Here is a 27941-nt window from a genome sequence, read left to right on the forward strand (position 1 = left end):
GGACCACCAAGGAAATCCCAACAGTGTAATTTGTGAGCCAGCATGATGGGTGAAAAGTGACACAACAGAGTAGACATACAGGTGAACACCTCCAGAGGAGGAAAGCTCAGTGGCTTCTTTCCCAGGGAAATGCTCCAATCCTGCCTACTTCACACTATAGATAAGAAACACAACTCAGAAACAGATCTGGGGGCCTTTACTCCAAAAACTAGGGAGCAGACCCCACCCCCGACAGGGCAGTAACAACCTCAGAGCAAAGGGGAGACCCCACTCAAAATTCATTGCAGGCTCAGGTAACCACAACATCAGTCATACCTCCTATCAAGGGGATAAAGGCCAGCATACACTGAAGAAAGAGGTAGCAGACATCCATACTAAAAACACCCCTTTCACCAAAAATATTAAACCCACATGTGTTACACAGGGACCTTCCCACATAAATATAGCCCTTGAAGACAGCCTGAGTGTCAGGCATTGAGAGGAAGAAGCCCCCAGATCATTTGGCTTTGAAGGCCAACAGGACCTGAGTGCAGGAGTGCCACAGGGCTGGGGAAACATAAACACCACTCTTGGAGGGTGTACACAAGACCTCAATTGCACTGAAACACAGCACAAAGAAATACCTCTACAGGAAGTGAGACTAGATCTAACTAGGTGCCTTGGGGGTCTACTGGAGAGGTGGGGGCTAGCTGTAGCTCAGTGTGGGGCAAGGACACCGATATTGGAGGCCCCAGAAAATATTGATCACAGTGAGATCTCCTGGAGGTCCACATTTTGGCACCTAGATCCAGCCCCACCCAGCAGCCTACAGGCTCCATAACTGGAATGTCTCAGACCAAACAATCAGCAAGAAAGGAACACAGCCCAACCCATCAGAAGACAGGCTGCCTAAAGTCATCCTGAGCTCACAGCTGCCTCAGAACACACTACTTGACATAGCTCTGCCCACCAGAGGGACAAGACACAGCTATACTTACCAAAGGGCAAGAACCAGGCCCTCCCATCAGGAAGCCAGTACAAGACCCCAGACAAAAACTCAGTCACCAGGGGGCAGACACCAGAAGTAAGAGATACTATGATTCTGCCTCCTGCAGAAAGGAGACCAAACACAGAAAGTTAGACAAAATGAGACAGCAAGACAAATATGATGCAAACCAAGGAACAAAATAAAAACCTACAAGAACAACTAAATGAAGAGGAGATAGGCAATATACCTGAAAAATAATTCAGAGTAATAATAGTAAAGTTGATCCAAAATCTCAGAAAAAGAAGGGAGGTCCAGATGAAGCCAATACAAGAAATGTTTAACAAGGAGCTAGAAGAGTTTAAGAAGAAACAAACAGAGGTGAACAATACAATAACTGAAATGAAAAATACACTAGAAGGGGGCTTCCCTGGTGGCACAGTGGTTGAGAGTCTGCCTGCCAATGCAGGGGACGTGGGTTCGTGTCCTGGTCCAGGAAGATCCCACATGCCGTGGAGTGGCTGGGCCCGTGAGCCATGGCCACTGAGCCTGCGCTTCTGGAGCCTGGCTCCACAATGGGAGAGGTCACAACAGTGAGAGGCCCGCGTACCGCAAAAAATAAATTAAAAAAATAAATAAATAAATACACTAGAAGGAATCAATAGCAGAATAACTGAGGCAGAAGAATTAATAAGTGAGCTGAAAGATAGAGTAGTGGAAATCACTGTCACAGTACAGAATAAAGAAAAAAGAATGAAAAGAAATGAGGACAGTCTCAGAGACATCTGGGACAACATTAAACACACCAACGTTTGCATATAGGAGTCCCAGAAGGAAAAGAGAAAGAAAAAGGGCCTAAGAAAATATTTGAAGATATTGTAACCAAAAACTTCCCTAACATGAAAAGAAAACCCTCACTCAAGTCCAGGAAGCACAGAGAGTCCCATACAGGCTGAACCAAAGGTGGAACATGCTGAGACACATATTAATCAAACTACAAAAATTAAAGACAAAGGTAAAAATATTAACAGCAACAGGGTAAAGCAACAAATAACATACAAGAGAATCCCCATAAGATTATCAGCTGATTTTTCTGCAGAAATTCTGCGAGACAGAAGGGAGTGACACAATATATGTAAAGAGATGAAAGAGAAAAACCTACAACCAAGAATACTTTACCAGGCAAGGCTCTTGCTCAGATTCGACAGAGAAATCAAAAACTTTACAGACAAGAAAAAGCTAAAAGAATTCAGCACCACCAAACCAGTTTTACAACAAATGCTAAAGGAACTTCTCTAGGTGGGGAAGAGGCATGCAACTTAAAACAACCTTTACATATATAGACTGCTATATCAAAACCTCATGGGAACAGCAAATCAAAAAACTACAATAGAAACACACACACACACACACACACACACGCACACACACACACAAAAGTAACCCAAACACAACAAGAAAGTTATCAAATCACAAAGAAGAGAACAAAAGAAGAAGGGAAGAAAAAAATACCTGCAAAAACAAATCCAAGACAATTAAGAAACTGTCAGTAGGAACATACATATTGATAATTACCTTAAATGTAAATGGATTAAATGCTTTAACCCAAATACATAGACTGGATGAATGGATACAAAAACAAGACTCATATAAATGTTGTCTACAAGAGACCTACTTCAGATCTAGGGACACATACAGACCGAAAGTGAAAAGATGAAACAAGGTGTTCCATGCAAATGCAAATCAAGGGAAAGCTGGAGTAGCAATACTCATATCAAATAAAATAGACTTTAAAAAAAAAATCATTTCAAGATTACTTATGTATTTACTTTAAAACAGGTCACAACACTAAGCTTCTGGCCCATTCTGATAATGCACAAGATACAAATGCTTGCTCAGCAGTTGAAGGGCATGCTTTAGTAGCATGTTTGAAAAGTGAATAAAAATCTATATAAAACAAATATTCAAATAGTTTCCATAGGAACACAGTTAAGTGTGACCCCATCACCTAGTCTTCCACATTGTTGCATCTGTGCCAACACTACTCACATAGACATCTCAAAACTAGAAGTAGTTAAGTTAAATGGTCCCCCCCCAAACTCTTAAATCAAGCTAAACTCACAGTTAACAGCTACAAGAATTGTATCTACACATTAATACAAGCTGAAGCACAGGCTGCTGGGTGCCGTTTCAGCCCACTCTCTCAAGCACAGGACACAGGCAGAGTGCCAACATCCAGCTCCTCTACTCCGGGTGGGAAGTCATGGTTCTGGATTTTCTGCATCAGTTGCCATGGTGGCCCTGACATCACATAGTAGATGGTTGGTCTCTGGAATCCATTGAAAGTAGAAGCAGCAGTGACAGCAGTGACAGAGCAGAGTGTAAACACCCATGTTTTCAAACAGCATCCAATCGCCCTCATGCATCTCAAGTAAGTTACAGTGCTCAACAATGCGATCCGGGCCATCACAGGTTGGTCCCCAGATGCTGAATGAATAACACTTCTCATCTGGTTTGAGTCTCTTCTGCAGAAGAGGCTTCACATGTTCATGATCGTAGAGGATGCAGTTGAATGATGCATATACTCCATCATTCACATAATACATAAATGTCTGTTCACTCGACTCATCTTCATCATCAGAGCCTGTCTGTTCCTTTAAGATGAGTTTTTGGCAATGATATTAACTGCTAGAGTGAAAACTGAGGCAACACAGTATCTTCCTGGCTCAGGTATGATTCTCACTCCAGAATCTGATGGAAAATACTTGCATGACACTGGGTTGATTACACTGGTGGTCTCTTCAAATTTAAGATTTACATCCTCAGATCCAGGAAAGCCACCACCAATATCAAGCAGAAGCATGTTGAAACCAACCTCAGCTCCCATGTCAAAGTCACAGTGGGCATCAGAGATGGTCTGCACGAAGGTCTCTGGATCAGTACAATGATGTCCCACATGGTAGCTGACACCAATGACATCAATATCTTGCTCTTTTGCCCATTCCAAAATAAGCCTGCTGGTTTTGAGCGTGACACCAAATTTGACACTGAGGTGACAGACTGCTTTGGAATCATCAGTGGCAATCTGAAAAACCAACTTGGCCTTTGGATGTGCCCTGGCAACTTTCACCAACTCGACTTCACTATCAAAAGTCATCATTTGGACTCCATTATTGGCAGCATATTTAATCTGAGACACTTGTTTACAAGGATTTGCATAGATAATCCTCTCTGGAGGCACCCTGAGACTCTGCACCAAATGGATTTCAGTCTTGCTGGTACAGTCAAATCCTTTCCCAATGGCAGGTGTGGTCTTCACTATGGTTCTACCATCATTGCATTTGACTGCATAAAAGGGTGTGACTCGGGCTTCCCTGGTGGCACAGTGGTTGAGAGTCCACCTGCCGATGCAGGAGACACAGGTTCATGCCCCAGTCCGGGAAGATCCCACATGCCATGGAACGGCTGGGCCCGTGAGCCATGGCCACTGAACCTGCGCGTCTGGAGCCTGTGCTCCACAATGGGAGAGGCCACAACAGTGAGAGGCTCGCGTACCGCAAAAAAAAATAATAATAATAAATAAAGGGTGTGACTCAAGTAAGAGCTTTAAACCATATCAGATGTTTCTTTACAATGCCTCCCAGGTCCACAACATAGAAGGCATCCTTATCTTCAGAAGAAGGAACATCATTAATGTTTTGGTCCAGAATGTCCTTGGCAGTAAAACCTTCATCCAAGAAATGGCAGTCAAACTTCATTACTAGTTATTCGTGGTTTCTTGATATATTTTTGAAACAACAAAATGGGAAACTAAGAGATGGAATTTAAAGAAATTATGCCAGCTTTTCACAAAGGCGATTCTCCAGGAATTCCGAGTCCCACTGAAGATGTGTGTGCCCTCGGTGCAGCAGTGAAAATGTTCTGATAAATGCACAATCTGCTGTCCACCTTAGAGCAAACGGGCACCATAGGTAGGCTCCATGGAGACAAGATGCTGCCACCACTGAGCACTCAGGACCACTGGCCACCCTGCCTCTTTCCCCACCAACCCCATCAACCACCCTCCCAGTTGCTCACCACCTTGCTCCCTCCAGCAGAGGACAACCAGCCTGAGGTGGCACCGAGTGCTGGCAGAGGGCAGCAGCAGTGGAGGTGGAGGGAACTGACCAAAAATACTTTAAAATAAAGACTGTTACAAGAGACAAGGAAGGACACTACATAATGATCAAAGGATCAATCCAAGAAATTATAAAAATTATAAATATATATGCACTCAACATAGGAGCACCCAATATATAAGTCAAATGTGAACAGCCATAAAAGGAGAAATAGACAGTAATACAACAATAATGGGGGACTTTAACACCCCACTTACACCAATGGACAGATCATCCAAACAGAAAATCAATAAGGAAACATAGGCTTTAAATAACACATTAGACAAGATGGACTTAACCAATATTTATACAACATTCCATCCAAAATCACTAGAATACACTTTCTTCTTAAGTGTACATGGAACATTTTCCACGATAGATCATGTCTTGGGCCACAAATCAAGTCTCAATAAATTTTAAAAAATTGAAATCATATCAAACATCTTTTCTGACCACAACATAAGATTAGAAAAAACTGACAGGAAAAACAAACTTGTAAAAAACATAAACACATGGAGAATAAACTAAACAACCAATAGCTCACTGAAAAAAAATCAAAGGGCAAATAAAAAAATACCTAGAGATAAATGACAATGAAAACTCGATGATCAAAACCTATGGAATGCAGCAAAAGCAGTTCTAAGAAGGAAGCTTATACCAATACAAATGTACCTCAGGAAACAAGAAAAAATATCAAATAAACAACCTAACCTTACACCTAAGGCAACTAGAGAAAGAAGAACAAACAAAAGCCAAAGTTAGTAGAAAGAAAGAAATCATAAAGATCTGAGCAGAAATAAATGAAATAGAGATGATGAAATCAATAACAAAGATCAATGAAAGTAAAAGCTGGTTCTTTGAAAAGATAAACAAAATTGATAGACTTTTAGCCAAACTCATCAAAGAAAAATAAATAAATAAAAGGAGAGGGCTTAAATCAATAAAATTAGAAATGAAAAAGGAGAAGTTACAATGGACACCACAGAAATAAAAAGGATCATAACAGACTACTACAAACAACTATATGCCAATAAAATGGACAATCTAGAAGAAACAGATAAATTCTTAGAAAGGTACAACCTTCCATGACTGAACCAGGAAGAAATAGGAAATATGAACAGACCAATCAAAAGTACTGAAATTAAAAGTGTGATTTAAAAAATTCAAACAAACAGAAATCCAGGACCAGATGACTTCCAGATGAATTCTATCAAACATTTAGAGAAGAGTTAACACCTATCCTTCTGAAACTCTTCCAAAAATGTTGCAGAAGAAGGACACTCCCAAGCTCATTCTATGAGGCCACCATCACCCTGATATCAAAACCAAAGATACCATAAAAAAAAGAAAACTATAGGCTGATATAACTGATTAACACAGACACAAAATTCCTCAAGAAAATACTAGCAAACCGAATCCACCAACACATGAAAAGGATCATACATAGTGGGATTTATCACAGGGATGAAAGGATTCTTCAATATATGCAAATTAATCCATGTGATACACCACATTAACAAACTGAAAAATAAAAACAATATGATCATCTCTCTCCAACCCAAAGACATGGACTGGATGAATGGATATAAAAACAAGACCTCTATATTTGCTGTCTACCCCTATATTTGCTGTCTTCAGACTTAGGGACACATACAGACTGAAAGTATGGGTATGGTAAAAAGGATTCCATGCAAATGGAAATCAAAAGAAAGCTGGAGTAACGATACTCATGTCTGACAAAATAGACTTTAAAATAAAAATTATAAGAGACAAAGAAAGACACTACATAATGATCGAGGGATCAATCCAAGAAGACATAACAATTGTAAATATTTTTGCACCCAAAATAGGAGCACCTCAATATATAAGGCAAATACTAACTGCTATAAAAGGAGAAATTGACAGTAACTCAATAATAGTGGGGGACTTTAACACCCCACTTTCACCAATGGACAGATCATCCAGACAGAAAATCAATAGGAAATGACACATTAGACCAGAGGGACTTAACTGATATTTATAGAGCATTCCATCCAAAAGCAGCAGAATACACATTCTTTTCATGTGGTACACATGCTGGACCACAAAGTGAGCCTCGGTGAATTTAAGAAAATTGAAATCAATATCAAGCATATTTTCCAACAACAACTGCTATATTTAAAATAGAAAACCAACAAGGACCTACAGTGTAGCACAGGGAACTCTGCTCAATATTTTGTAATAACCTAAACAGGAAAAGAATTTGAAAAAGAATAGATACATGTATATGTATAACTGAATCACATTGCTGTACACCTGAAACTAACACATTGTTATCTGACTATATTCCAGTATAAAATAATTTTTTTTAAATATGATCATCTCAATAAATGCAGAAAAAGCTTTTGACAAAATTCAATGCCAATTCATGATAAAAACTCTCCAGGTAGTGGGCATGGAGGGAACCTACCTAGACATAATAAGGGACATATATGACAACCCCACAGCAAACATCATTCTCAATGGTGAAAAGCTGAAAGCATTCCTCCTAAGATCAGGAACAAGCCAAGGAAATCCACTCTTACCACATTTTTTCAACATATTTTGGGAGTCTTAGACATGGCAATCAGAGAAGAAAAAAAAAATCCAAATTGGAAAAGAAAAAGTAATACTTTCACTGTTTGCATATGACAGTATACAAGTCTTAGAAAATTCTAAAGACACTACCAGAATAGTACTAGTTCTCATGAATGAATTTGGTAAATTTGCAGGATACAAAATCAGTAAACAAAAATCTCTTGCATTCCTATACACTAACAACAAAAATCAGAAAGAGAAATTAAGGTACAATCCCATTTACCATCACATTAAAAGGAATAAAATACTTAGGAATAAGCCTACCTAAGGAGGCAAAAGACCTGTACTCAGAAAATGATAAGTTACTGGTCAAAGAAATGCAAGATGACACAGACAGATGGAGAGATATACTATGTTCTTGAATTGGAAGAATCAATATTACCAAAATGACTATACTACCCAAAACAATCTACAGATTCAATGCAATCCCTATCAAATTACCAATGACATTTTTTTCAGAACTAGAACAAAAAATCTTAAAATTTGTATGGAGACACAAAAGACCCTGAATAGCCAAAGCAATCTTGAGAAAGAAAACTGGAGCTTGAGGAGTCAGGCTCCCTGACTTCAGATTATACTGCAAAGCTACAGTAATCTAAAGAGTATGGTACTGCCTCAAACCAGAAATATAGATCAATGAAACAGGACAAACCCACACACCTATGGTCAACTAATCTATGACAAAGGAGGCAAGGACATAAAATGGAGAAAAGATAGTCTCTTGAATAAGTGGTGCTGGGAAAACTGGACGACTACATGTAAAAGAATGAAATTAGAACATTCTCTAACACCATACAGAAAAATAAACTGAAAATGGATTAAAGACCTAAATGTAAGGCTGGATACTGTAAAACTCTTAGAGGAAAACATAGGCAGAACACTATCTGACATATATCAAAGGAAGATCTTTCTGGATCCACCTGCTAGAGTAATAAAATAAAAACAAAAATAAACAAATCAGACCTAATTAAACTTAAAAGCTTTTGCACAGTAAAGGAAATCATAAACAAAACAAAAAGACAATCCACAGAATGGGAGAAAATATTTGCAAATGAAGTGACTGACAAGGGATTCATCTCCAAAATATACAAACAGCACATGCTGCTCGATTCAAAAAAAACAACCTAATCAGAAAATGGATGGAATATCTAAATAGACATTTATCCAAAGAAGATATACAGATGGCCAAAAAGCACATGAAAAGCTCCTACAACACTAATTATTAGAGAAATGTAAATCAAACTATAATGAGGTTTCACCTCAGACCAGTAAGACTGGCCATCATCAAAAAATCTACAAGCAGAAAATGCTGAGGAGAATGTAGAGAGAAAGGAACCCTTTTACACTGTGGGTTGGAATGTAAATTGATACAGCCACTATGGAGAATGGTATGGAGGTTCCTTATAAAACTAAAAATAGAACTACTATATGATCCAGAAATCCCACTACTGGGCATTTTCCCTGAGAAACTATACTTCAAAAAGATAAACGCATCCCAATATTCATTGCAGCACTATTCACAATAGCCAGTAACTGGAAGCAACCTAAATGTCTATCAAGAGAAGAATGAATAAAGGAGATGTGGTACATATATACAATGGAATATTCCCCAGCCATATGAAAGAACAAAATAATGCCATTTGCAGCAACATGCGTGGACCTAGAGACTGTCATATTGAGCGACGTAAGTCAGACAGAGAAGGATAAATATTATATGATATTACTTATATGTGGAATCTAAAAAAATGGTACAAATGAACTTATTTACAAAACAGAAATAGAGTCACAAATGTAGAAAACAATCTTATGGTTACCATGGGAGAAAGGTGGGGAGGGATAAATTGGGAGTTTTGTGTTGACATATACACACTACTATATTTAAAATAGCTAACTAATGTATAGCACAGGGAACTCTACTCAATAGTTTTTAATGACCTATATGGGAAAAGAATCTAAAAAAGAGTGGATATATGTATATGTATAACTGATTCACTTTGCTGCACAGGAGAAACTAACACAACATTGTAAATCAACTATACTCCAATAAGTTTTTTTTTTTTTAAAAGCAAATGACATTCTTGCTTTGCAATTTAGCATAAGTGTTCAAATAGAAATAACCGATTGAATGTCAAGCTGTTTACATTTAAAAAGCCCACAGAAAAATATATTCTCATGGAAATTTCAAAATTATAAGAATAAAATTATAATCTTGAAAGATTTGAGGAAGAATGTATATAACAATCTGAAAATGAACATTAGATTATCTACAGTTTTCTATAACAAAATATAAAAAAGCCCCAACATTCTAACAGAAAATGATTGGAACTTTTAATTTAACACTAAAATAGGAATCAGTTGTGAAGGCAAATAAATAATATGAAGAAAACCAAGAAAATTAAGAACATATGATACATATATAAATAAAATACTCATGTACACCTAAAGTGAAATGAAGTAAATTCCCAGGATTTAGTTATAATGCAATCCTAGAAAGCAACTGGAGCAGAGTGGAGCAGAAGGGTACAGACCTCCAGAAATTATAGTATAGTATGTTAGAAGGATAATATTGATAAAATAAAGACATTGTTCATTGTATTGTATAAGCAAAAACAAAACAGAATATTAATAATATCAAGTAAAGAATATTTTAATGAAGCAAAATGGGACATGATTTCGATAATACATGAAATAAAGAATAATTTATTTAAAATTAACTTTTTAGATAATTTCCTTTGAACCATGCAAAAATGAAGGTAATATAGCCATGACAAAGATAATGTAAGTCTATCCCTCAATCTGAGTTATGTATTCAACAATGTTAGCATAGACATAATGTAAATATAATATATTCAAAGATTTTCCATTTTGATGGTCAATTTGTCTGCAAAGCATGGGGAATCTAATTATGCCTATAAAAAGAAATATTAAATTACTATACTTTGATAATTTAAGAAGTTATTTTATACTTGAATGTAACTGTTCTAATTAATTTACATCCATTCTCTAACATATTCCTTATAACTTCTCCAACATGGGTAGTTGTTTTGACATTACGGATTAGAAAACCAAGAGACAGAAAAGTTATGTAATTTCCTCAAAATGAATGTATTCTAAAATATGTATGTATGTATTTTGAGGTAGAATTTCACTTAGGATTTAAATCCAGGCAATCTAGAAACATACTAATTTAAACTAACAATTGAATCAGCTGAATATAGAAAGTGAGTGATAGTAAGATAAGCATAAGTGGAGTAAACTTTAATTCTCAGAGATAGAAAGACAATCAAAACCATGTGTATGAAGAAACAGATATAAATGCAAACAACATATGTTTATAGAACAATCACTTAAAGAAGTGAATACTACAAAGAGTTTTCCTTCAGAAAGTGCACTGGGAGTTAGGGAATGGTTTCAGAAACTTGTTTTTTACTTTGATACTATGGAATTTTGTTTTTTTTTACATTTGTATATATTGTTTTGGTAATGTGTAAAAAGTATATACATTCTTATTATGCCCAAGCATTAGAAACATTTGCAAAGTTTCCTTGAAAATTTGTTTCTAATAACAGGTCTCTTTGCACATACTTAATAGACAAATATGTGCATACACTGAGCATCTAATTACCATGCAAACAAACCTTGTTATTTCATAACCTCTAGAATGTATATTATTCTATGCATATCAGAGTATATTCTAAGAAATATTCTAGTCAGGAAATTTCTGAGTTGCTGAAATATTACAGAAAATGTAGATTTAGTACAATTGCCATGCTCACTTGGCTGGTTTCAGAAAGAGTACCTTCTTGATTTTTACTTTTCATACTTATGCATTCATTAGACTATCTGCAGAAATAGAGGCTAAGTTGTAAAGAAGCAAACGGTAAATATTCTAACCTTGGGAATAGAAAGAAAAAGAGGAAACAAGTAGGAGATAAAACTGTCTTTAGGTTGAAATGTTTTAAATGGCTCCACAAATTTGCCAGCATGAAGTCTTTTAAGATATGGAAATTTATTAACACTGTGGCTTTTGCCACAAATTACTTTTAGCAGCTTATACATATATACAAAACAGTTAATGGTGTGCAGAATTTCTGCTGTAAATACAAGTCACTTTTGCACAAGATTTAGATTTGACACTATTATGGGAATTTGCTAAGTGACAGAAGTATGCCTATAATTTCATGCCTTTTCTTCATCAAAGCTGTGACAATACTTCATTGTATTTACTCTAAGTTCAAAACACTTTTAAAAGGATATTAAAAATGATTTCTTCTTTCCCATTTTTGCAAAGGTAAGATTTTAAAAAGAATGAAACTGTATTTGTTTTTTCAGGGACTGTCCAATTTCAAAGATGTGTACTTTATGTTCTCAAAATAATATTGTCATAAAAAGTCCTCTACCCTTCCATCTATTAGGAACAAAGAATGGAATATATGAGTTTTCTAGATAGATATAACTAATTAGCTGGATTATATTTGTACAAATGAAGCATAACTATAAGGCAGATGTTTGATTTCAAAATATAGGTCTTTATTTTAATGAGCAGGTCTCCAGCTTTTATAGTCTGTAAGAATGCTCTCTGAAGAGTTTTGCCTCTTCCAATTTCTCCCATCTGTGATGAATGAAAATAAAATATCTCCAACATTCTCTTAACGGTTGGGTTTCCCTTAAGTTTTACTCTTTTCTTCTGCCTGTCAGTCACTATTCTCTCACATACGTTTTTATAACTGCAAAATTAGAAAGGGGAGGTCATTTAACAAAATATTTTAAGAATGTTATGAATTAAGAGTAAATACAATGAAGTATTGGTATAGCATTGATGAAGGGTAGGAGTGAAAGTACAATTTTTTCTCTGTCACTTAAATTCTCACAATAATGTTAAAAGACTATCAAAACATGATTCACATCCTCATTGTCAAGATTTTATCACATCGCCATTTCTAGTTTCAACGAGAGAAAGCGTGTCTCACCTAGCTTGGTCACCATATGTCTACCTAAAACTCAGAAGTGCTTTTGCTAAATAGAAAAGGGATATTGAACATACCATATCAATGACTAGACTTGCCTCTGCCACCAAATATCTATGAATACTTTAGCTGTTATCTACAACACTAATTTAATTCTTGCCAACATGAATCAGTTCAAATCTGATAATGATCACATCCATGCCCAGATCTAAGATTTCTAAGTGTTATGTCGACCTCTTCATCAGTTTGGATATAAGTATCTGTGGTCTGGTGACCTATAATCTAATGAAAAAATATCTTAACGTCTTGTAGCCAGTATGCAATAAATGCTGTATGAACAGGGTAGAAACATTTTCATTAAAGAAGACAAAAGAATGAAAACCTTCCAGAAGTCCCAGTTCATAGGAGTCATATAATATTTCTGGGAAGGGATTATTTTGAAAAGTGCCTGCCTTGGTAGTGGATCAAGTTACTTATGGAGAAACCAGTGTGCTCTGGGTTGACTCATGTTGTGTTGTGTCATAGACCCTGGCTCTGCTCACTGAGAAAAGTCTCCTTGCAGAGTCTGTTGTGTGGGCACGTGAGAAGTAGGACTTCACAGCTTTCACAGCAGCTTCCATCTGGTGCAGGTTTGGAGCCCAGGGTTTGCCTTAGAAATGAAACTGGCACTGTGCTTCTCAGGCCAGACTTGTGGTTTCTTTGGCAATGTAAGTTCCTATTTGGCTTTGCATCTATTTTCATTCAGTTAGTTCTAAGGGCAAGTGAACACATGAAAAACCTTGTCTAGACAAAGCACTGAATCCTGCTTTGTCTCGTATCAATGTCTTTGTGCTGAGCCCTTTCCTCTCTCTTAATGTTGGCAAATGTGAGGACATCTAAAATTACAGGCTTTGGTGGGATGGTGACATCTAATATTTGATATATAGCTTTGGGCTACCTTCTATTGTCTGGCAGGCTTATACTGAGACTGCTAGAAAATTCTTGCAGTCTTATCTCACTTTAAGGCTGCTTCTTCACAGCCACCTGTTTACAATGAGCCTCAGTTAACCTGTCTCTTATGTAATTTGGTAAAAGTCAAAAACAGCAGCCAACACACAGTTACATTTTGAGGTTTACAAAATAGTTCTACTAACACTCAGCCTCTTAGTAACAGGGGCAGCTATTGAGAATAATACATAGTTTCATAAAATATTTTACCACAGGCCAACAAATAACTAGAGTCCTTTGCCTTCTGCCATGCATATCTTGTCAAGGTCATATATTTTAACTCACTTTAAAAAAATAAACGTATTTATTTATTTTTGGCTGCATCGTGTCTTCGTTGCTGCACATGGGCTTTCTCTAGTTGTGGCGAGCAGGGGCTACTCTTCGTTGCAGTGCATGGGTTTCTCAATACAGTGGCTTCTCTTGTTGTGGAGCATGGTCTCTAGGCACGTGGCTTCAGTAGTTGTGGCATGCGGGCTTCAGTAGTTGTGGCTCACGGGCTCCAGAGCGCAGGCTCAGTAGTTGTAGCACACGGGCTTAGTTGCTCTGCGGCATGCGGGATCTTCCTGGACCAGGGCTCGAACCCGAGTCCCCTGCATTGGCAGGCAGATTCTTAACCACTGCACCACCAGGGAAGCTCCAACTGACTTTTTTTTTTTTTCTGTATGCGGGCCTCTCACTGTTGTGGCCTCTCCTGTTGCGGAGCACAGGCTCCGGACACACAGGCTAAGCGGCCATGGCTCATGGGCCTAGTGGCTCCACGGCATGTGGCATCTTCCTGGACCGGGGCTCGAACCTGAGTCCCCTGCATTGGCAGGCAGATTCTTAACCACTGCACCACCAGGAAAGCCCCCAACTGACTTTTGATATCACCTTCTGTATCAGTTCCGAATTCAGAACAATAAATGTAATCCATTTTAATTATTGTAAGTTAGATATATTTAGTTGTAAAATATAGTGTATTTACAATATTGTTGAAAGGGATAGAGGAGCAAGGTCTAGGCAGGCACTCCACAAATGAATTGTGCTAGACACAATTATCCATCAAGTAATGTACCACCTATCAGGCCAACACAAGAGCTATTGATTTAAGAACTCTTTAACCATTGCAGCTATATAAGGATGGAAAAGTAAAAATAAGAAGCTGACATGTCTACCATTAGGATTGAAATGAAAGATGGATAATGAACACTGTAACAGTGATACAGTGTAAAATGTTCTCCAAAATCTTGCCTAGCAAGCCAAAAACTTGCAAAAAGAAGTAGGAAAATAACCTCTGCATTAATTGTGTCATCCATATTTTGTGTAAGGGCATCTAGTCAGTAAAAGCCCAATTTGCATGTAGAACTCTAGCTACAAAAGTGTTCAGGAAACGTAGCTTTCAAACTAAGTCTCTGTGGTACAGAAAGGCATCCTAAAAGCTATGTGGAAAAGAATATCACAATAATTGCTACGTTATATCTCTTTGGCAGCTCAGAATCCATGCACATCTTTCTACTTAAATGTCAAAAGAGAAATAATAGTAATAAAAATTTATTTTGCCTAAAATGAATAATTATGTAATATAGACCCAATCTTTTATCAGTGGGACAGATCCATCTCAAAGTAATAGTCAATATTCTTCTAGGTAGCCTACATTATTATTTTATAATATGAAGATAAAATTGTAATTTAACCACTATGAAAATAACCTAGATTATTTTTAAATAAGAGGAAAAAGTAAGAGGGGAAAATAGTAATTAATATTTATAGATATATACATAAAAGAGAAATATAATTCATATAGGTACTACAGTCAGGTCCACTTGTAAAGTTATTTACTGTTAGGTATACCATACCACCTAGCTGATGTCATTAGTATCATATGCATTATATATATATTATTGGGTTGGCCAAAACTTTCATTCAGTTTTTTTCCATAAGATGGCTCTGCGAGCACTTAGTTGTCTTTAACTTCCTTCGAAACAATTTTTTTGGATTGTATGTGCAGTGTATGGAGAAGGTGCTGTGACTGATCGAACGTGTCAAAAATTGTTTGCCAAGTTTTGTGCTGGAGGTTTCTTATTGGACAATGCTCCATGGTAGTGTAGACCAGTTGAAGTTGATAGCGATCAAATCGAGACATTAACTGAGAACAATCAACATTATACCACTCAGGAGATAGCCGACATACTCAAAATATCCAAATCAAGTGTTGAAAATCATTTGCACCAGCTTGGTTATGTTCATCGCTTCGATGTTTGGGTTCCACATAAGTTAAGTGAAAAAAACCTTCTTGACCATATTTCCACATGAGATTCTCTACTTAAACATAATGAAAACGTTCCATTTTTAAAATAAATTGTAATGGGCAATGAAAAGTGGATACTGTACAATAATGTGGAATGGAAGAGATCGTGGGGCAAGTGAAATGAACCACCATCAACCACACCAATGGCCAATCTTCATCCAAAGAAGTTGATGTATATATGGTGGGATTGAAAGGGAGTCCTCTCTTATAAGCTCCTTCCGGAAAACCAAATGATTAATTCCAATAAGTACTGCTCCCAATTAGACCAGCTGAAAACAGCACTCGATGAAAAGCGTCCAGAATTAGTTAACAGAAAATGCACAATCTTACATCAGGCTAACGCAAGACGGCATGTTTCTTTGATGACCAGGCGAAAACTGTTACAGCTTGTCTGGGAAGTTCTGATTCATCTGTCGTATTCACCAGACATTGCACCTTCAAATTTCCATCTATTTTGGTCTTTACAAAATTCTCTTACTGGAAAAAATTTCAATTCCCTGGAAGACTGTAAAATGCACCTGGAACAGATCTTTGCTCAAAAATATAAAAAGTTTTGGGAAGACGGAATTATGAAGTTGCCTGAAAAATGTCAGAAGGTAGTGGAACAAAAGGGTGAATACGTTGTTCAATAAAGTTCTTGGTGAAAATGAAAAATGTGTCTTTTATATTTACTTAAAAACTTAAGACACTTTTTGGCCAACCCAATAATTTATGTATTATGGCAATTTTCTATCAGATGTAAGTAAATGATTGAAAATCTTGAAGAAAGCAGCACCCTTTTCTAGCTCAGGGAAAGACACTCTAGGTACTAGGTTATCTCTGATATAAAGTTGTGTCCCAGGGGTATAACCAAACACCTCTAAGCAGGCTAATTACATTAGATTCTTTTGATTATAGATGGAGCAGTGATTTGTCCTCACTATAGACATTAATTCTGATTATAGATTTGTCTTCTCAGCCCAAAACACTTCTTCCAAAATTGTCACCTGTGAACTTAATAAATGCATTCTTTACAATAATTGTATCCTACACAACGTTGTTTCTAACTAAGGAATTTAATTTACAACTGTAGAAACAATGGTCAATAAAAATAAAACAGCTGTCTGTTTCTACCACTGCTAACAAGACCTTGGTTGGTACATAAAATCTGCCTGAATGTGATATGTGGGGTTGAAATAAAAAATTTCTTAAAATCATGATCATGTTATTTTCTGGTGAGCAAAATGACCCCCTAAAGATATAATAAAATGGTTTTTATTTTAAACTACTAAGTTTTGGGGTAGTTTGTTACACAACAATAAATAACCATGAAGGTATGATGGCCCCAAGATTAGCACTAGTTGTGAGATCTTACTTCATCTGGATAGAGTTGATTAAAGTTAAGAGTGCACTTCCTAATCCCCTTCTCTCTATCTCTCTTCTTTCCTTCTCTCCTTCTTCCCTCCCTCCCTCCTTCCTTCCTTATTTCCTTTCTTCTCTTACTTTCTTCATTCTTTATTCTTTCCTTACTCTCATCTTTCCTCCCTTCCCCTTCCTTCCTACCTCCCTGTATTCTTTCTGTCTAATATTTCTCAGTCCTGTACTCTGAAGGTGATACATGAAGACTGTCAGAGCCACCAATCTTGTTTGCTCGTACTCATTATTAGTTTTATGTTATGTCCTGTTTGACTAGAGTATAGGTAACCTGTACTTAACCCTCCTAAACCTTATTCAATATTTCCCACAGTCTTATTTTAATTAATTAATTAATTTTTGGCTGCATTAGGTCTTCGTTGCTGTGCACGGTCTTTCTCTAGTTGTGGCAAGCGGGAGCTGCTCTTTGTTGCAGTGTGTGGGCTTCTCATTGCAGTGGCTTTCTTGCTGAGCATGGGCTCTAGGCATGCAGGCTTCAGTAGTTGTGGCACGCAGGCTCGTAGTTGTGGCTCAGGAGCTCTAGAGCTCAGGCTCACTGGTTGTGGCACACGGTCTTAGTTGCTCCACGGCACGTGGGATCTTCCGGGGCCAGGGCTTGAACCCATGTCCCCTGCATTGGCATGGTGGATTCTTAACCACTGTGCCGCCAGGGAAGTCCTTTCCCACAGTTTTAAAAGTGTCAGTCCTTATTCTGCCATCATTGGGCTAGTCTGGGGCCATGAATGAGTAAAAGAAAGGACCTAGGGTCAGCAGCAGAGGTGTACCCTTTCCCTAGTTTATCATATCTACAATGAGTTGCCTTTCTGTGTTACTAATCTGTATTTTACATTCTCTAACACATTCACATAAATAGTTTACTCCTCCTATAGCTTTTGCCAAAGCAGGAATTAGGAGCCCAGTCTTAGACTGTGTCATGATCAAGTTGCAGGGTTGTGGGGTAGCCTAGAGTTTAATGTATTTGGGTATGCTGCTTTAGCCAATTTATTGGGTCACTTATAGTGCCAACTTTGAGTGGAGGTCAGAATAATGGAAAGATTTCTATCTGGTGTAGGCTATAGTTAGAACAAGACTCTTCTTCTCTGCCATTATGGGTGGAAATAATGGGAATTGGTAATAAAGAGCTTTGAGATAGAAAAACATTGATATCTTATGGACTAATAAATTTGGGACCAGCATCTTAGCATATATTTATGGTCAATGAAAGCACTAGGAAAAGAGAGGTGAGGAAATTCTTCTTAATAAACATTATGGATTAGAAGATTTATTCTGTGGATGTCAATTAATGAATTTATGAACAAGCCATTATAGTTGAAGAATGGAGGAAATGCTACTGTTGAACAGCAGAGCTGCATAAAACAGCATCTGATAGTGTCACTGCTGATAGGTTCCCATTGCTGGAAGCATCTTCCACCCCATCTCCCACCCCACATTAAGACACTCATCGACAACAATTTTATATGAAAACATATAAAATTATATACTCTCAGAAATCATAGATCTTACATATCATGAAATTTATTAATAGAAACAGATATGAGCAAAAATCAGGCATCAGGCATAGGAATAACATTTTCCTCTCTTGCAATGCCCTGAACTTTTAAATTATTTCTTTTAAGCATTGGTATGTATTTTGGTTTCAGAGATGCAGGCTAACATTGATTATATGTGGTAGATGTGAGCTCAAAGGAAGCTGTTTAAATTTGAGACTTAGTTTTAATACTCTATTAATCATGTAAGCTGGAGAGTGTACACACATAACCTCTACTTTATAGTCAGATTTGTTTCAGAGAAGCCGTCTAGATGAACCAAGTAGACTCTGATAAAGTCATATTATATAATTTCATTGGTTATTTTCCTTATAGTAAATTATTTTAGCATTTTTACAGGGAGGTTTACAAGGACAATACAGATGTAGGTGTCTACAAGGAGAAAGTGAATAAGTTACATACATGCTATGGATTTTTCCCTTTCTAGGTTCTGTACCTTGGGAGTAAGAAGAACAGAGAGAAACTAATTAATTATATTGGAATTTTTCCATAATGGTGGGGGCAGTGGGATTAGACATATTCTGCCTTGTACACATTATCCTGCCCATCATGTTTCTGTATTCATATATTCACTGGATGTGTTAAAACTTATTAAACCATACAAGTTTGCTTTTAAAGAAAAAAAAAACACTTTTTCAGTGAAAGAAACACAGAAAAGAACTGAAGCCATGTGACTTACCTGTCTTATCATATGCTACATTAACCAGAAAATATAGTGTTATATTTTATTGAAATGTTAGAAGACTATAGCATATGAGATTAAAGGTGCTGTTTTATCAGGACACTGTATATTTTTTGACCTAATAAGAAAAAAGTGTTCAGTTCTTCCCATTTTCAGATTTCATGGATTTTAAAATCCATGTGTTGGAAGTGGGAATGAGTTCCCTCACAAATACACCTTATTAATCACCAGTAAATTTTTACCATTCTTGCCAAGTGAAAATGTTAGAACTTACATTATGGATCACCACAATGGTCCCATCGTTGTTGGAAATTAAGCCTGCCACCTGTCTCTTTGGGGACCCTCATGACTCAGTCAATAGGTAAACTGTGCAGTTTTATCACTCTCTGAAATGACTAATCCTGATGAGCAGAGGAACAAAACTTTCTATAATATGGGAGGATATGGAGATATGAGAATGGAATATAGGGATTCCTGAGGTTATGCATCATATCACAACATCAAGTGATAAAAGAGTAACTCCTGGTATTTGGTTAATTTTCCAAATTTCATAATATCAGTGTAATGCTTTTCTTCTTGCTGCATCACACCTGGAGGATCATAACAAGGGATTTTCCTTCTCATCAGCCACTAACAGTTAAAGTATAAGCATCAAAAGTAGCATCAGTCAGTAACATTGTTCATCCTAGGGTATTTAAGCTGAAACCAGTGAGACAGAGAGAAGAGAGAGAGGGGAGAGAGAGATGAAAGAGAAGGTGAAGCTCCCTTTTCATATCTGTCTGTGGCAAGGGCAGCACCCAGCAATGGTACTAGGAGTTTCCTGACCAAATTGTCTCTGCAGTGTGGTCTGTGAAATATCTTTATTTTTTTCTAATTTCTAAATATCTATACTGGTATTATTTATCATTATAATCATTAATTATATGATCCACTTATATCACACCAATAAAACCCCTATTTAAGATAACCAGAATTAGCTTCTATTGTTTACAAAAGATAATATGGATTGATATTGTCTTTTTGTGTTCAGTGTTGTTTTTGCAAATTTTGTTGCCAGATTCTTATTCCTTTTTAAGTAACTATTTTTTTCTTCCTGGAAACATCTCTACACGTGTTGCTTTTAAATTTTTATTTTTTTTCTTCTGCTTTGAAACAATATTTTTACAGGTTTACTTGTTTTAATAGCATCTCATTTACCCCATTTTTCTCCTTATGCAATCCCTGTTAGAAGGATAAGTGAAATTTTGGATCATCTGGTATGTTACATTTTCATTCACAATTTTCATATTTTTGTTCATATCACTTGCATTTTAGAAGAAAAATCAATTTCTGCCTTCAAAATCAGATTTTCATTGTCATCTATGTTCATAGTGTTATTCAGTCCATTAATTGAATTTTTTTTTCCAACTTAGAAAAAATGTACTAAAATTTCAAAAATCTGGTTATTTCTACTAGATAATAGCTTGTTTTTCTTACTTTTATGGATATTTGATACATTATAATTATAACATTTAACATTTTAAATTTCTCACTTGAAAATATCCTTTTAGAGTTAAATTTTCTGTAATTTCATTACTCACATTCATTTGGTTTTCCCAAAATGTTTAATTTCCTGTTCTATTGTTTTTTTTTTTTTTTTTGGCAGTTGAAAATCAGTATTTGCTTGTTCTTAAATGTAGGATTTGATTATACTAGTATATTTAGTAGTATATTTATATACTAGTTACAATATATAAATAAATAGTAGTATATAGTAATGTATTTAATATCCCAATTTATAAATCCCTTTTAGGTTCTGGATCTCCAAATCAAATGCTACTATATATTGAGACTTTCTCTCTTTGGTCACAATATTAGTTGAAACCTGATGATCTTAAATTAAAAATAGGGTAGAGAAAGTTATTTCTAATGTGGTATCTTTATAATCTGGGTATAAATGTTGTATATGAAAAGTATGAGAGTGCTTTATTTAAATCAATTAACTTATTTTAAAGGGATTGGTACCATGTTTTACAATGGGTAACCTAGCTCTTAACTTTATAGATGTTCTATACCAAGCTTCTCAAATTTTGATTATTCACAAACTATCTTGCAATTTTGTCAATTATACCTCAATAAAACTGACAAAAAGAACAAGATGATACTGCTTTAAATAGAAAAAAAAAAAACAGTAATGAACATCACCATATATATTTCCAAAGTTATTTGAATTGGCATACAGGATTGCTTGTCAGTGAAGCTACTGTTATACCTGCTGGAATCCCATGATAAAATTGTGATATTTTACTGACTAGAAGACATTAACTCAAGTCCTTAGGGACCTGCAGGATCCATATCTGGCCTCAATGCTCCACCACTCCCTGCTCAGCTCCTAGTCTGTAATGTTGAAAGGATCACCTTCAGTCGCTCTTGATCTAATGGGCATCTAGACTCTCCTTTAGTATGTCAAGAGTTGCTGGAAAGCATTGTTAGTTCTTGGTATTGTTTTACTTCTTATACTATTAGCTAGAGTAAATGCTATGAAAAATAAACCTCTTGAGTTTACCTTTGGAGAAACCTGATCTTTGTAAGACTAAATAATCCTCGTCTGCTGACCAGCTTAGGAGATGTATGGCATTTGGGCTATAAAAGTCTCTTAGTTTCTGGATCTTGAGGCCTTTGGATCCTAAGTCCCTTTTAGAAATTATTATTTAACTAGTGGCACTGTCATATATCTGACCCCAGGTACACTATTATTCCTCTCTTGCATCTCCAATATCTGTGACCTATAATTAGGAACTCATCCTAAAACTTGCACTGGAGTTGTTGTTTTCCACGTACCTTTTTGTCTTTCTCTGGTCTCCTGGAATTATCTGGAAATATTCAGGATAGCACCTGGATCCTAGCACCAAACAGATACTTAACTTACTTATTAAGCAGCTCTATATTTTTCTAATCTGTTGGGAGTTATCATTGCTATTGCCTATCAGCATAGGGAGAAGTCCAGGGGGAGCTAATTGTATTACATTAATAAATGTCCCTTTTGTCTTACTCCAGATTTTGCTATTGCTCTTTTTTATTAGTTTACTGTAAGTTTAAGGATTCCTGGCATTAATCTTATTCTGTATTTGTTTTCTCCAGAGCTTAATTTGAACTGTGATTCTTCGTTCTATTCTCTCTGCCTATCTGTTCTTTTAGCCATCTATCTATTTATCTACTTGTAATTTATTTATCAACTATGAAGATTAAAACATACAATACTAAAGTAGAAAGAATGGTATGAATCTCTAAAGCCTCATCACCCAAATTATTCAGCTTGCTATCAGAAGTTTGTTGCCTTAGCTTTATCTAACCTGTTTTGTATTTGTTAGCTTTTCACTACTGAAATAGTTTACAGCAAGTCCCCTTCTTTATGCCATTGCCTCTCTATATCAGTTTACATCTCTTAAAAAATGCCTATTTTATTACATAGGAGCAATGCTATCATGACCCATGAAATTAAAAATAAGTTCTTGGTATCATTTGATATCTACTTTACATTAAATTTCCCAATGGTTACAAAGTATACCTTCATATTTTGATTTGTTTGAGTCAGGATTTCAATGTTTGACTCTTTGTGACTTTATTTAACTTATAATTCTATTTACCATGTCCCTGTGGGTAAGAAGTAAAAGTTACTTCTAATGGTTTAATAAGATTTTAGTTCAAATGTTGTGGTTAGGAATGCTTTAGAAGTTGTGCTATGTACTCCATATTTGTCAAATCCCAAATAATAATTGATTGTCTCATTCTTAGTGATGTTAAGCTTGAATATTAGATTTATGAAGTTTTCTATCAACATTTTATAAAAATAGTTACACATTAAGAATCTTTGTTTGAATTAGTGTTTCAATAGGGTTTCTAAACTTCTGATTTTCCAGTTCTTTCCACAATTCTTAGCTGGACTTCTGTAGAGAATAATTCCTCTCATCAGCTAGGGCTATTTTGTTAACCAGAAATATAGTTATTTCAGAAAAGACTAATTATTTCTCTTTGTTTGACACTTTGATTACAATATTGGTGACCTAGTTGCTTCCCATAGTAAAACTGGAGTTTTTTATATTCAATCTGAATCAACTTTAGTCATTTTTTAAAACGCTCAAATCCCTTCTTCAATCAAGTGAACCCCTTCAATCTATCTTTGAAAAGTTATTTGCTTTGTGGCACAAATATTCTACTCTCATTTCATACATCTTGACAAGATCCAGGATTTGTCATTTCTTCAAGGAGTCTTGGCTCCTTTAAGTGGGGAATATATCTGGAGACCATATCTAAGCATTAGTCATGCTTGTTTCTACTGAGCTATTATTGCTTCTTGGTCCTTACATGGGTAGAACTAAACATTTATTTTCTAAAGACAAGCCCCTAATGATATTTCAAATTTAAATTTTAAGGGATTTAGTAAATTACTTCATTTTAAGAGAATCTCTTTAAAAAAAAGTTTTAAATTTATTTTCTTTTTGGCTGCATTGGGTCTTTATTGCTGCATGCAGACTTTCTCTAGTTGCGGCGAGCGGGGGCTACTCCTCGTTGCTGTGCGCAAGCTTCTCATTGTGGTGGCTTCTCTTGCTGCAGAGCACAGGCTCTAGGTGTGCGGTTTCAGTAGTTGTGGCACATGAGCTCAGTATTTGTGGCTCTCAGGCTCTAGCGTGCAGGTTCAGTATTGTGGCACACAGGCTTAGTTGCTCCACGACATGTGCGATCTTCCCAGACCAGGGCTCAAACCCGTGTCCCCTGCATTGGCAGGCAGATTCTTAACCACTGTGCCACCAGGGAAGTCCAAATTACTTCATTTTATACTTTCTTTTCTGTTATGCTCATGTCCTGGTTCTGAACAGCATTAATAAGGTAATTTATCTGCTTTATTCAAATATATATACAATATGTGAAGGATATATACATTTCTAAATATGAATGTAACTACTAACAATAAAACTATGGATTGAGGTGAACACTTTTCTTGCCTTTTCTGCCTGTTAACTTTATATCTTACTATTTAACTGGATTCTGTTATTGTTTGCAGTCATTTCTTCATATATTTTTTGTTTCCCCAAATTCATTTTTTTTGTTTGTCACAGAACTTTATAACTTTTCCATTACAATCAATATCTCTCCAGTTGCCTTTGTCTAGTTGCACTGGCTAAAACTCCTAACACCACTTCAAATATTAGTTGCAAAAGCATTTACTATAGTGCAGCAGCTGTTGTAAATTTCTATTCAGGAGTATTAGCAGCATCTGAATTTTTAAAATTTTTATTTTATATTGGAGTATAGTTGATTAATGATGTTGTGTTAGTTTCAAGTGTATAGCAAAGTGATTCAGTTATACATTTACATGTATTTATTCTTTTTCAAATTATTTTCCCATTTAGGTTATTACAGAATACTGAGCAGAGTTCCCTGTGCTATACAGTAGGTCCTTGTTGGTTGTCTATTTTAAATATAGCATTGTGTACATGTCAATCCCAAACTCCCAGTTATCTCTGCCCCCACCCTTCCTTATATTACCGCTTTTCTTTTTAATAAATTTTCCATCCTCATTTCCTTCTATTCTTTTTCTTCTATGCTTACCAAATTATTTGTACATAATTCCTTCTATGTCTGATGTCTACACTGTCTCTTCAAACTGTGGTTTTTGTCTTTTAGCATGCCTTGTAATTCTTTTGTTGCTGTTGAAAGTGGGACAGAGTATACTGGGCTAAAGGCACTGAGGTAAAAAGGTTTCAGTATGAGGCTTCATGTTTATCTCTCTATGAGGTAAACTGTGTTTATTGTTTCCTGTAGCTTGGTGTAAGAAGCTAAATTTTCCTCTGGTGGTTTTTGTCTCCCTTGTTATCTTTGGGTGCCCCTAGAGGTTTCTTGATTTTTTTGTGGTGAATTAATAAATGTTTTATTTTTAAATAATTTTAGATCTAGAGAAGTGTCAGGAAGATAATAAGGAGAGTTCTTGTATAGTCTTTACCTAGCTACCACTAATGTTAACATCTTATATAACCATGTACATTTATCAAAACTATGAAATCAACATTGGTATAATACTATTAAGTAAACTAAAGGCCTTATTTGTATTTTATAAGTTTCCCCACAGCAGGCTTTCTTTAAAGTTTTTTTTCCAGTTTTATTGAAATATAATGGACATATAACATTGTATAACATTAAGGTATATGATGTAATGATTTTTATACACATATATATTGCAAAATACGACAATAAAGTTAGTTAACACATTCTTCAACTGATATAATTATAATTTTGTTGCTGTTGTTTTATGGTAAGAAAATTAAAACTCTACTGTTATAGTAACTTTCAAGTATACAATACAGTATTGTTAATAATACCATGTTGTACTTTAGATCTGTGAAACTTATTCATCTTATGATCAATGTTTGTACGCTTTGACCAATATCTCCTCATTTCCTCCACCTATCAGCCCTTTGCAACCACCATTCTACTCTCTGTTTCTGTGAGTTTGATGTTTTCAGATTCCACATATAAGTGAGATCATACAGTATTTGTGTTTCCCTGTCTGACTTATTTCTCTTAGCATAATGCTTTCAAAATCTATCCAACTTGTTACAAATGGCAAGACTCCTCCATTTTCATAGCTGAATAATATTCCATTATCATGTGTCCACAGTGGCTGCAAAGTCTGTTGGGGTCTTCAGTGGCACCTTTAGGTCCAGGGGCTTGGGATCAGGACAAGCAGCGGTGGTGGCTGGAGTCAATGGTGTGCACACATTCAGCTGTAGGGGGCCAGCTTCAGGTGCCTTATGCTTTTAGAGGCCGATTGCAGACACATATGTAGTGGTGAGGGCTATGGCCAACAGCAAGGGCCAGGGACAACTGTGGGCACACTGGCAGATGCAGGCCTCTGGTTGTTGTTGGATACTCCTGTGGTTGCAGGGTCTCCCAATTGGCACATGGCAGATGGCAGGGGGCATCTCCCCATGCCCATGGGTATGATGCATGTGACAGTGGAGGCCAGTGATGGGTGTTGAGCCAGTGGGTTGGAGGGGCCAACTGCTGGCAAGCCTGGTGGTACAGGCAGTGACAAGGGATAGGGCTGTATCTAGGCCCACAAGGATCTGTGGGATCCCTATGTCAGTTTGCACACTTATGGCAGCAAGGTCTTACTTAGGGCACACAGTGGTGGATGCCAGTAACAGGGGTCTGACCAGGGACATGCAGATGCACAGCTGGGGTGAGCCCAGTGGTGCAGGCTGTGGGAGTCATGGCTGTGGGTGTGCACTTCTGCGGCTGCAGGGTCTCACATGGGCCCATGGCAGATGGCAGGGCACATCTCAACATAAGGGCCCCTGACAGGGGTCAGGCCGATGATGTGCAGGTACACAGCTGGAAGGGTTAGGCCCAAGTGCATACATGGCAGTGGGCTCAGCCATGGGGGTTTAGGCCAGTACCTTGCAAGAGAACAGCCACAGAGGGCTGGGTTGGCTGCCAGTGTAGGGGTCCTTTAATACTGGGACTTTCTAGAGATTTTAACACAAACTTGTCCATATTGAGCCTCAGGAATTCATCAATTACAGTTTAGTTGTTCTTTCTCTGTTCCTGGTTCCCACAAAACAGAAAACTTCAGTAAGCTGTGATTCTTTATCTCCTTGTCCATCTTTCCAATTCTGGGAACAGAAGTTTACCCTGACCTCAATTCTTTTATGGATCTAAGAAGAGATGTATATTTTTAGTTTGTTCATCCTTTTTCTTGTTGGGTGCCTGGGAATGACAACTTTCAAGCTCCTTACATGTTGAACCAAAAACCAGAAGTGACCCTCCAATTCTGTATATTTAATTCCTTCTCTTTGAAATACCTAAAATGATCTCTGTTTTCCACACAGGACTAAATCATATATCACAAAAATTAATAGAGATTAATCATATTATCTAAAATTATGGTAATACCTACCTGACAAAGATTAATATCAATGGTTAAAAGTGAATCTCTGAGAAGAGGGACTTTAGGAGGAGAGACATTTAATACTTTTTAGCATTTTTGAATATTTTATTTTCACTCAGTGCAAGTATTATGTTTCCAAATTTTAAAGAAAGTTATTCAGGAAAGAAACAGATGGGGGGAGGGAAGAGAAGGAGATAATGAAGAGGAGGGAGGATAGGAGTCAAGAAAGGAAAGAGAATGGTATGGACTTAAAAAATTATTCACAACCTAAAAGTTAAGAGTTATGTTTTATTCAGTGGGAATTTTTAGGACTTCAATCCAGGGAGGCAGCATCTCAAGTAACCCTGAGAGAAGTGCTCCAAGGAGGTGAGTGGGGGGGAGCCAGGTTATATGG

At 36.6% G+C, this 27941-nt stretch overlaps 1 pseudogene; it reads right to left on the reverse strand.

Moving 5' to 3' along the window:
- Nucleotides 1-3059: 3059 nt before the first annotated feature.
- LOC137210928 (ornithine decarboxylase pseudogene) lies at nt 3060-4316 on the reverse strand (annotated as a pseudogene).
- Between the last annotated feature and the right edge of the window lie 23625 nt (nt 4317-27941).

This window comes from Pseudorca crassidens, chromosome 18 (genome assembly GCF_039906515.1).
Source record: "Pseudorca crassidens isolate mPseCra1 chromosome 18, mPseCra1.hap1, whole genome shotgun sequence".
NCBI classification, from domain to species: domain Eukaryota; kingdom Metazoa; phylum Chordata; class Mammalia; order Artiodactyla; family Delphinidae; genus Pseudorca; species Pseudorca crassidens.